General features: G+C 44.8%; 1 long non-coding RNA gene across 1 annotated transcript in view; it reads right to left on the minus strand.

Annotated features, from left to right (window-relative positions):
* Positions 1-2,495: 2,495 nt before the first annotated feature.
* Positions 2,496-12,752, minus strand: part of LOC135057847 (uncharacterized) — a 55,464-nt gene continuing 45,207 nt past the window's right edge. The window contains exons 3-4 of the long non-coding RNA XR_010244407.1: positions 3,686-4,192; positions 2,496-2,708 (exon numbers count right to left, since the gene is read on the minus strand). This is a non-coding gene — a long non-coding RNA (uncharacterized LOC135057847). The remainder of the gene's footprint in view (positions 2,709-3,685; positions 4,193-12,752) is intronic.

Here is a 12,752-nt window from a genome sequence, read left to right on the forward strand (position 1 = left end):
GGGTCTGGGAGGTGGTGGAGACCCCCGCTGACCCCCACGACCCCTGCAGACATCATCGCGGGGGCCTCCTATACCGCATTGCGATATTAATCGCATATGTTAGTACATATGCGATTAGTATTGCTGCGGTAGGCGGTGAGTGACAGCGATGAGAATAATAAATCCCGCTCGCAGTGAGCTTGAGCAAATCTCTGCCATTGACATGCCTAGTAGGGATAGCATACCCTGGATTGGTGTATTTCATTCTTACTGCATTCTTCCCTCTTCAGGTTCACAAGACATGTGGCTGTTCTGCTTTGGAGCTGGTGTTGTCTGCACTAGATATTACAAATTATGCTGATGGATCACTTACTGATTGGACAGCTACCTCCACTAAATCCACTGGGCCTTTGTAGACTTGGGAATACATGATGCGTGTTAGGATTCGGAATACTTTTGATCTCTCAGAAGTTAGAGAAAATCAGGAGAAATCCTCAAGTTTTCATTAATAGCACTAATCAACATCTCACTCGCACTCACGGCACAGAAAAGAGTTTCCTCCATTTTCCTACTAATGTAATTAATTACTAGGCCCAGGATTCTTTGTCTAACCTATTCTAATCCTTTCCTATTACACTCAAAATTTCAGTTTCCTTTTATGTTTTATGTACCAGGGAATAAAAATACTTAATTTCTACAGGACCTAAAATGACCTAATCTGGGTGTTAGTACCTAAAATGACCTATTTTGACTGTTAGAACCTAAAAAGACCTGATTCTGTTACTTAAGTTGAAATTATATAAATTTACTGTGGAAATGTGTGGAATGAGTAGTTTTCATATGTAAATCATATATACAGACAGTGCGGACTGGGGCATGAAGGCCCCACCGTGGAATGCAGTGGTAGGGGACCATGTTTAGGGGTTGGTCAGTCTCCAGAGGGGGTGTGGCCAGCCGCTACATTGGTTTGCCTAACCATTAGTGAGTGCATGGGCTGGGCCCCTTCATAAATATATAAATACTGCTACTGCGTGCATGATAATGTACAAGATAAATATTGGCAATGCACTGTAGAGAATACATCATAGTCCTGTGCAGTATAAGGTAACATATGTATAATGTATAATTCAAGAACACAGTCTGGAACCTGATCACTAGAGGAGGAGGAGGGGCCCCAGGCAGTGAGGCCCACCGGTGGTTTCCCCTGTACCCCTGTGGGCCAGTCCGACCCTGTATACAGATGTGTCCGGCTACAGCCTTGTTTTTTTAGTTTCACTTTTTTAACAAGTTTAGCTGACATTGGGGGTGATTCCGAGTTGTTCGCTATTTTTTTCGTTAGCACAACATGGCCCTCATTCCGAGTTGTTCGCTCGGTATTTTTCATCGCATCGCAATGAAAATCCGCTTAGTACGCATGCGCAATGTTCGCACTGCGACTGCGCCAAGTAACTTTGCTATGTAGAAAGTAATTTTACTCACGGCTTTTTCATCGCTCCGGCGATCGTAATGTGATTGACAGGAAATGGGTGTTACTGGGCGGAAACACGGCGTTTCAGGGGCGTGTGGCTGAAAACGCTACCGTTTCCGGAAAAAACGCAGGAGTGGCCGGAGAAACGGTGGGAGTGCCTGGGCGAACGCTGGGTGTGTTTGTGACGTCAAACAGGAACGACAAGCACTGAACTGATCGCACAGGCAGAGTAAGTCTGAAGCTACTCTGAAACTGCTAAGTAGTTAGTAATCGCAATATTGCGAATACATCGGTCGCAATTTTAAGAAGCTAAGATTCACTCCCAGTAGGCGGCGGCTTAGCGTGTGTAACTCTGCTAAATTCGCCTTGCGACCGATCAACTCGGAATGAGGGCCCATATTCGCAATTTTGCGAACACGTTGCACAATAGCGAATAACCGCCCCCAACGTATTTTTGCTATTTCGTACGCAGTATTACACAAAGTAGGCGTATGCCAAATGACACCGCACTAATGCATACCCATCGCAATTTCACAAACCTCATCGTAAAAATCCTAACTCCTCGTAAATTTACACATTCCTCTTAAAAATGCTCACGCTTTTGCGGAAAAACGCACAGCAATGTTTTTTTTTTCCAAGTTATATTACACCTTTCAATTCAAACTCAACAAGCCTTCCTCAATTACGAATCTAATTAGTGTAATGAATGATTGTGGTCATGACCAATTAAGTCTTCAAAGAATACCTACAGAACACTTTGTAGGCATAATTGGCCATTACCATGTTTGTTTATAAATAAGTGAAATAGATATGTAAACTGGGCCTGGCCTAATGTTAAATAGCATATTTTTGTGTGGAGGTGTAGTGTGTGAATATATGTGTTACATGTTTTTCTAAACAATAAGCTACTAATTGACATAATTTGTTTGTTTTTTTTGTAAATAATAAGATTAATATTCGTAAGTTTAATGTGTGTTTTTTGTAAGGCAACCAATTTCTGCTAGGCAATATGCTGTTCCTTTATTGCATTAAAAAACACAACAACCGCTTAACTGTAATAATCAATTTTTTATTTTTGTACATATTTTTTTCATTTTTGTGTGTGTTTTTTTTATAACCAACAACAAATATTTACAAATTTTACAATTAACAAATTGGAAAAATGTTTCAATCCTCTCTACATCTGCCAGCATGGCCTGCAAATTAGTCTTTAGCCTTGTAATGATGCCAGGCAGGCTTGTGGGATCTCCAACTGCACCATCTGAAAAGAAGAGCAAAAATAAAAATAAAAAACTTACTCACATTACCTATTACACAAGCAAGCCACAAAGCACACTTTAATGGCAAAGGGACTACATCATGGATGTTTGAATGTTAAAACAGTAGCATAGCAACACACAAGCAAGCTCAGCAATGTTTGTTATTGTTAACTTTCAATTTTAAAAAGTGTACCACACCATGATGTACATTTACTAAGATGGGAGTTCTATTTAAGATGGGACGTTGCCCATAGCAACCAATCAGATTCCACATATCTTCTAGAAGGTGCTAAATAAATGAGAAGTTGAATCTAATTGGTTGCTATGGGCAACATCCCATCTTGAATAAAACTCCTATCTTATTGAATGTAACCCCATGCTGGGATTCATTCACATCTGGAGTGAAGCAGACTTGTATTTTTTGGTGTTTGCCCTGCATCATCACACTGCATATCAACATCTTCAGAAGGACAACATATCCTAGCATGCCCACACTCCCTGAAAGCCTGCCTTACTACATAAGGTGAAACATGTTTTTTTTTACTAAAAAAAAACATTTTTTGAGTGTAACTTTCACAACACAAATCATTGTGTCCTTAGCCTGGCTAACAAAGTGAAGCATGCAAGTTGAATGTGCAAATATTAGGAATACCCAGGCACAAGTGTAAAAGAACAACAACATACTAAACTCCACTCAGGTCTAACTGTTTCACTGACAACCTAGCACATATAAACCCTGTTGTCCTGGCAACCCTGTGGACCTAATGAGTGTCGACCTAGAGTGGACACCCTAAACATTGCAGACATAGACATTGTACATCTAATGATACTCACACAAATGTAAATACAACATCCATTCCATGATGAAGAAAACAAACATTTTTCCTTGGGCCAAGATTGGCCACAGTACAACACTGCATGTATTGGAATTTGAAGTTAAAGTAGGTAACAAATACATTTTAAATGTGTTAAAACTTACTCTCATCAGCCACATGCGCAGCACCCTCAACAGCCCCAGGGGCTTCTGCTGCCCATTCACTGGGTGGGGAAGGAGGCTGGATGGGGGAAGGAGGCTGGATGGGGGAAGGAAGGTGGATTGGGGAAGGAGGATGGATTGGGGAAGGAGGAGGGATTGGGGAAGGAGGATGGAATGGAGAGTTGTTTACAGAGGGTGGGTCTGATTGAGAGGGGGAGGGGGGCGGAGAGGGTGTTTGGGCCACAGAGTGGGAGGGGGCCAGAGAGGGGGAATGGGAAAGAGAGGGGGATGTGGGCGGAGTGGTGGTTTGGCCTACAGAGGGGGAGGGGGACAGAGAGGGGTATTGGTAAAGAGAGGGGGAGGGGGACAGAGAGGGGTATTGGTAAAGAGAGGGGGAGGGGGGCTGAGAAGGGGATTGGGAAGGAGAGGGGGATTGGGTGACAGAAGAGGAGGGGGGCTGAGAACGGGATTGGGAAGGACTTTCTGCAGCAGCTTGCCGTTGTGTTCGCCCTAGAATGACATAGGTAATATTTAGGTTGTTGGTTTAAAAATGATAACAACAGTATTTTTTAATTACACTGTTCTGTCCCATTTTAAAGACACAGGGGTAAAATTGATAATTTTACAAAAACTGGTGATGTTGCCCATAGCAACCAATCAGATTCTACGAGACATTTATTAGGCTGCTTCTAGAAGATAATATATTTAATCTGATTGGTTGCTATAGGCAACATCACCAGTTCTAAAAAGCTCCCACCTTAGTAAATTTACCCCACAGAGCAAGTTATTGGGTTCAGTTGACAGCCTGTGTAGCAACTCAGTACAACAACATTCACTTTTTCAGAAGCACTTTGCTACACAGTCAGTACTGCTTGCCCTAACCACACACACTGTGTCATGTTTGTTCTACAATAGTTCATTGTCAGTGTGCTAATTTTCACACTATATAATTTAGTGAAAATATGCAAGTTTGGCATTACAAATTTCTGCTAATAATCTCAGTGTTATTTAATGTAATATGAAACTTACTGCGCCTACGTCTAGTGCGGATTTGTTGGCGGAGTTCCGCCAACAGGTCCGGTGTGCGATGGCGGAGGTCGCTCCAGCGCCTTTCAAGCTGGATTATGGAGCGTGTGGTCCGGGTGCGGCTGCGGAGTATGCGGCGGACCTCCGCGTAGGCCTCACACTTTATCCTATTGGGGATAAAGGGGGCTGCGCGTCCTACGCGGCGGTCCATCACCGCAACCAACACACGCAGCTCACGGTGGCTAAATGCTGCTGCGCGCATGGTGCCAATGGCGTTTTCCATATATGGGCTTATATTTATAGTGTGTGGTGGCATGTGATTGGTTGTAAATTTATGGTGTCATCTAATAAACTTTATTGATGTGTGCATTGCTGTGAAGGACAGTGGGTACAGTTCGCAATAGCGGAAATTCGCAGCCGCGGAAGAACAAAAAACAATACATACACTCACAATTCCACTCACATACACACACACTTATAGAAAAGTAATTGGTACAATCTGTGTACTCACCACATTTGTCAATAACAATCAGCTGCACAAAGTCACAAAGTTTTCGACATTTAGGATCATATGTTGTGTCATTTGTAATGTAAACAGATGCATGGCATATAGACATTTGTGGAACAAGGGTTACAAACAGAATATTTAGTCAAACATTGCATATTAAAAATGTAAACAGGTATGCCTTGCACAACACTTAACTGGGCATATAATTAAAAATTTAAAAATAGGACCTGGGGTTACTAGGGGCAACATTACCTAATATTAGATATGGACACATATTTCCCCCCCCCCCAATTTTTTTTAATTAAGTAACATTAAGTGTAGCCTGCATTATGTGGTTCATGTTATTTGGTATGTACAAAGGAATATGTCTATGTCGATAAGATTTAGGTAGGTTCTAAGTTGGTTTATTCACCAGTGATTGCATTTGCTACTATTAAATAATTTCAACATGCATTTAACATCAATGTTTATTTTGGGTAAACAAAATTTTTTTTATTTGGGAGCATGTCAGATGTGTAGGTGCTAACAATAAAAATGTTATGTGCCCAGACAATTGCTGTCTGTAGTATTTTGGCTGAGCAGTTTGCTCAGTAATTGGACAACAGGTGAATTCATTGGCATAACAATTGCTAATTAGGGCAGACACACTAGTCACAGTACTTCGCAAGTGCAGAGTAACTGCAGACTTACTCCTCGGCTGCGACAGGATAGCGAACATTTGTTGTGTACATTTACCATCGTATACGCATTTCTGCACAAAACACGCCTACTGCTGGTTGCATACTCCCACACTAGCCGCCCACTTTCACGCCCATTTCGTTAGGTAGCGAAGCCGTACCTCTGTCACGCCTCCGTCACTCCCAGGTTTTCAGTTAGTTATTTTGCTCAAGCGTCGTATCGCTCCCTTTGCGCACGTGCAGTATAGCTGTTGCGCATGCGCAGTTGGCGGATTTTCGCCATTTTGCGATGCGATGAACTGCTGCGATCAACTCGGAATGAGGGCCATTGTACAGAAGGCCTGAGATCATACCTCCCAACCGTCTTGATTTTTGCGGAACAGACACTTTTTTGGGACAATGGGGGTCATTCCGAGTTGTTCGCTCACTAGCAGATTTTAGCAGCATTGCACACGCTAGGCCACCGCCCTCTGGGAGTGTATCTTAGCTTAGCAGAATTGCGAACGAAAGATTAGCAGAATTGCGAATAGAAAATTCTTAGCAGTTTCTGAGTATCTCGAGACTTACTCCTACACTGCGATCACCTCAGCCCGTTTCGTTCCTGGTTTGACATCACAAACACGCCCTGCATTCAGCCAGCCACTCCCCCGTTTCTCCAGACACTCCCATGTTTTGTCCTGGCACGCCTGCGTTTTTCCGCACACTCCCAGAAAACGGTCAGTTTCCGCCCAGAAACACCCACTTCTGTCAATCACACTCCGATCACTTCAACGATGAAAATTCTTTGTTCGGACGTGAGTAAATCTACTAAGTTTTGTGCTAAAATACTTAGCGCATGCGCACTGCGTGCGCATTTTTGCCTTAACCGCTCCGTTGTGAAAATCGACAGCGAGCGAACAACTCGGAATGACCCCCAATACGCGGATCGCAGTGTTCCACAGTGTGTGTGTATGTGGGGGAGATTGTTGGAAAGTCTCTGTCATTCGCTGCCCTGCCTAGAGAGCAGATCAGTGGTGAATAGATGCTATTCACGGGAAACAGAGGGACTGGGGGCATGGCCAGCAGCTCACAAAGCGCTGGGCATGCCCCCTCAGTGATGAAAACGCAGGCATGTCTCGCGATTGCAGTACTCCCGCAAAGCCACGCTCCTTTTCCCATAGGCCACGCCCCTTTTTGGTTGTAGATGTTGGGAGTTATGTGAGACCATGGTTCACGTGCAGTGCACATTGGTCTGACCTAAGTCCCTTTTGTCACAGAGGACCCCCATCTGGCTTGTGTAAAGGTACGTCTATGCTTACATCTGTTGGCTCAGCATCACTTGGAAGGTTCCAGAGACATTTTAATATTAAATAGAGGTGATAAAAAAAATGTATTACTGCAATAGGTGGTGATAAAAAATGTTTTCTACAGCTGCTTATTGATAAAAACAAAAGTCCCCTTAATCTTAATGTGAGTGTGTAGATGAGTCCATATCCTATTTACAATTGTAACAGCATATTTCTTCACTGAATAAGCTATATTTTAAGCCTACATCTGAGTAGTGCTGGGAACATACTGCTTTTACCCTCCCAGTGCAGACTGTACCTTTTTCAAAACCATTCAGTAGTGGCTGAATTCCCATAGTTCAAGTATCAGAAACCGATTGTGTTATACAGTAACTTCAGTTTTTTGTGTTCCACCAGTTACCCATCCTTTCACATAATTGACCATCCTCCTACATCCTGCAGGAGACTCCTGCCTCATTGTAGAGTATCCCGCTGCTCTACAAAGTTCAACAAAAACCCCAGATTCCCCGCTGCCCCATCGGGAATCTGGGCTGCACATGCGTAACCTTGGATGTGACGGGGGTGGGGCCTGAACAAGAGGAGCAATCCGAGGAAATATCAGAATGGAGGCAGCTCCACACTACAACCTCCATGCTTTGCTCAACCTAGACAGGAAGTGTGTTTACATTCACTCCCTGCCTGAGGCTGAGCTGCCAGAGAACTGCTAGACAGTGACACAGTCAGTCACAGAGCACACAGAGCAGCAGCTGCAGAATCTACCCCAGCCACCATATACTGACAGCAAAAAGGTAAGCGCTGGATGCGGGGGGCAAAGAGACATGGAGAGGGGGAACTCAGGTGCTGATAACGCTGCTATGGGAGGGGGGCAGTGACATGGAGAGTTGGAGCTCAGGGGGAAATGACACTGCTGTGAGCTAAGGGGGAGATTACACTGCTATAAGGAGAGGAAGGAGAGTAGGGGTCAGGGGGCTGATGACACTGCCATGGAGGAGGCAAAGATATGGAGAGTTGGGGCTGATGACACTACTATGTGGGAAGGTGGAGACATGGAGAGTGGGGGCTCAGAGGGAAAGGACACTGCAGAACACACCCATAGGTGGAGCTAGCCATGCCCTTTGGACAGAGCATGTCACGTAGCGCATTCTGCTGCCTACCTTAATCTCCCTGGAACTAGTTTTCAAAAGTATGTCCTTTCGTTTCATATGATATGATTGCTCATATTGTAGTGGGTGCAGAGGCTTTTGATGGACCTTTATGGATGAAATAATGAGCACTTTACCTTGGATCCATTGCATCACTGATAATTTCTCCACTGAAGCACCCACCATAGTTTCTGGAATGATAAAGTAGAGTGGGGAAAAGTGGAGGGGGAACCTCATGTCTCTGAGCAATCTCCAAATTCCAGTTCATATGTATAGTGAGACCTTTAATTCCATCTTTTCAGTATTACCTCTTTAACCTGAGCTGAATGTTTTACAAAAGACACAGTGCTATTTTAAGCAGTGATTTAATTCCAATCATTTCTCTTCTCTTAGCATACCTCCCAACCATCCTTTAGTGGGACAGTCCCACTTTTTGGACACTGTCCCATGCATGGGTTGTAGTGTCCCACGGGTGGTCAGATGATGGGTAACACTGTACCACTGTGTATCTGGAGAGCAGCAGCATCCCTCCAGTGCTGGGAGGAGGCTGGGGACTGCACAGCAGCTTTCAAAGTGCTGGACTCACCCTCAGTGTGATGTGGGCCTAGCGGACATGAGTAAATGCCTATATTCACAAACATTCCCAATTCTGAATATTGAATGTTGGGAGGTTTGTCCTTAGCAGTCTTTGATCTAGCTTCTATTAGGGCCTAATTCAGACCTGATCGCTAGCAAGTGATTTTTGCGCTACTGAGATCAGATAGTCGCTACCTACAGGGGGAGGGTATATTAGCTGTGCAAGTGTGCGAACGCATGTGTAGCAGAGCTGTACAAACAGATTTTGTGCAGTCTCTGTGCAGCCCAGGACTTACTCAGCCGCTGCGATCACATCAACCTGTCCAGGACCGGAATTGACTTCAGGAACCCTCCCTGCTAACGCATGGACACTCCTGCATTTTTCCAGACACTTCCTGAAAACGGTCAGTTGACACCCACAAATGCCTTCTTGCTGTCAATCTCCTTGCGATCGCCCGTTCGAACGGATCCGTCACGCAAACCCATCGCTGAGTGGCGATCCGCTTTGTACCCGTGTGACACGTCTGTGCATTGCGGTGAATACGCATGCGCAGTTTGTGCCTGATCGCCCTCTGTATGAAAACACACAGCAGCGATCAGGTCTGAATTACCCCCATAGTCACTAGTTTGCAACTTCAAGAACTGAATTATTATTTTCTCTTACGTCCTAGAGGATGTTGGGGTCCATTTTAGTACCATGGGATATAGACGGTTCCGCAGGAGCCTTGGGCACTTTAAGACTTTTCAACAGTGTGAACTGGCTCCTCCCTCTATGCCCCTCCTCCAGACCTCAGTTTAGAAAATGTGCCCGGGAGACTGGCTGCACATCAGTGAAGCTCTACTGAGTTTTGCTGAAAAAGACTTTGTTAGGTTTTTTTTATTTTACAGGGAAGCTGCTGGCAACAGTTTCCCTGCTTCGTGGGACTTAGGGGAGGAAGTAGGAACCAACTTCTCAGTTAGTTTAATGGCTCTGCTTCCGCTGACAGGACACCATTTGCTCCTGAAGGGTACTGAACACAGCCCTTGCCTGGCTGCTGCTCACTCCCACAGCACTGCCGCCACCCCCTAACAGAGCCAGAAGTCAGAAGGCTGGTAAGTATTAACCGGAGGGCTCTCCGGTCATCATGGCGGCATAAACGTACCAGCGCAGCGCGGGACGCTGCGCAGCAACATGTCTCTCAGCACAGGGTGCAGGGCGCGTGGGGGGGGGGGGCGTGCTCTGAGGGACATGATAAATCCTTACTCTCACTGGCAAAATGTACATACATGTGAGCCGCTGATGTACACTACCCCCGCCAGTATAAATATTACTGTTGCTGAACCGCACCATTACAGGGGGCGGGGCTTCACCTCAGAATTGCTTGTAACACTCATTTGGCGCCATTTTCTCCTCACAGAGATGCCGGAGCGCTGATCCTACAGGCTGCTTCTCCTCACACATCGCTGATACAAGTACCAGGGTGTTATAGAAGGGGCGGGGAGCACATAAATTATTGAAGTCTGCGGTCTTCACATTGGATATAAAGCGCTGTTTTGGTATATATGTATATTCATTGTATGTAATACATATAGGGCGCGTGGTGTGGACTGGCAATTCACTCTGGGTCCCTCTGACAGACATTAGTATAGGTCTGTCCCCATTAGCTCCCGTGTGTGTGAGTGGTGTGACTGTACATACACGCGTGTATCATGTCTAGAGAAAGTAGTTCCCCAGAGAAACCCATTTTGGAGGCACAAGAGTGTTCTGAGCCTGTGTGGGTGAGAAAGCTGCAGATTAATATGGCTAAACTAGCAAGGAAATTCTCTGAGTCTGAAGAACAGACAAAGCATTGGAGACAGTCTGTGGAAGATGCTTTATTTGCTGATTCACCTACAACGTCCACTCGGGACCCCTCCAGTTCCCAGAAAAGGTCCCGACACTGACGTCGACACTGGGGATTTGAGGGGGGTAGATCCCAAACTGGCTAAGAGCATTCAATGTATGATAGTCGCTATAAAAGAGGTGTTGGAATTTCCTGACACATGAGGAAAAAGATAATTTTAACATAAATATAAAACAGGTGGTGACTTTTCCTCCGTCTAAGGACTTAAATGCCTTTTTTGAGGAATCCTGGGCTAACCCGGAAAATAATTTTGCTATCCCTAAAAGGTTGCGGGTAGCATACCCTTTCCCTGAAGAGGATAGGCGTAAGTGGGAGTCACCCCCAATGATAGACACCTCAGTCTCTAGGTTGTCAAAGAAAATCATTTTACCTGCCCCGGGGTCAGCTTCATTAAAAGAACCTGCTGACCACAAATTAGAGACGACTTTAAAGTCCATCTATGTTGCTACGGGTACATTACTCAGGCCCACAATTGCTTCTGCGTGGGTAGGTAACGCAGTTGAAAGTGGGCAGATAACTTGATTGTTAATATTGACACGGTCGATAAAGATGCAAATTCTAGGTCATGTCAAAGTCAGAAAAATATCACTATGCACACTGCCATATTTGCACCTCGTGCGAGCTCCCGCTGCGCGTGCAAGAGCTCTCCCGTGCGTGCGCATACTCGCCTTCGCGGGCACCCGCAGGCGCACGATATGCGCATTTACGGTAGAGTTTGTATGCGTCTAGCGGGCGACTCAATCGTTACATATTTTAACCATATAAGGTATTTTGTAGATCATGGTCCCTTTGATAGATTCTGAAAGTTTAGTTAATGTAGCATGTTCATGGACAGAGAGATCCCTCTTTTTCTGATACAAGGGGTCAGACAAGGATTATACAGTGGTGTTTAGTATCCATCGGAAGAGTATTTAATTAGCAATATTCCGGTGTTGGTTTGAAGCGGATTAATCGCTCGTGCGAATAGTTATGGACATAAGAAGTTTATGTCCATTTACTATTATTTGCACTTACTTATCCATGCGGCGGGAAACCTAGTTTCCCACCCACCTGAGCAGTTGGAAGTAGACACAGCCCACCTGTATGAATCAACCTATGACCTTTTGTTTTAGTGCGAAGACGAATTCCTGTGTCCAATGAACAATGAGATTGTAGGGACCATTGAATTGTATTGTGTGTGGGGCATAAATAGACAAGCCGATCACATCCAGCTCACTCTTCAACGGTTCTCATTGCTGATAATCGGGAGCTGGATGTCCAGAGGCGCATGCGATCGTTCCCCTTTGTGCGTAAGTTTTCTCCGCAATCATATTGTCTTTCTTGTTATTGTGAGCCATATCTCTCTCTCTCTCTCTTCTCTTTCTCTCTCGTTTCTCTTATATAGTTATTGTACTGATATTGTATTTCCTGTGTAGTTATCTGGTTAGGTAGTCTATGTTATATTTGTAGTGTATGACTTGTATTGTATTATTCTTTTTGAACGTTCATTCATTTCCTTAAAAGGCGTTAGACCCTTAGACCGGTATTGTGTGTTTATTGCAGTGGGTAATAGGAGCGTCTCTATCGCTCAAACAGCTTTAGTGTAAACCAGCTTACACTGTGTTGCATTTTCACCTTATCACTACAAAAGGGTTTACAGTATAAGAATATCAATTCTGTGTGTTACATTCAAGGTCTACTGATTGTTATCTTGTGAGCGTCTGCGCCGCTCGTGATCTCCTCGTGGTCTCGAGCGTCCGCTACGCTGGTAGCGTAGCATTACGGTAGTCGCTCACCTATAGTGTGCCCGATACCAACAGCGTATTCTCGCGAGCGTTTGTGTCGCTCAAGCGGCTCGCTCCCGATACAGCGTCCGCTACGCTAAGAGCGTACCCTTACGGTACCTCGTGCGCCGGTTGCGTACAGTGTTTCTTAACCTCTGTATAGTGTGTTATATAGGATAAATATTTGGCTTTATCTAGTCGGCAGCCTA

Source organism: Pseudophryne corroboree, chromosome 3, assembly GCF_028390025.1.
Source record: "Pseudophryne corroboree isolate aPseCor3 chromosome 3, aPseCor3.hap2, whole genome shotgun sequence".
NCBI classification, from domain to species: Eukaryota; Metazoa; Chordata; class Amphibia; order Anura; family Myobatrachidae; genus Pseudophryne; species Pseudophryne corroboree.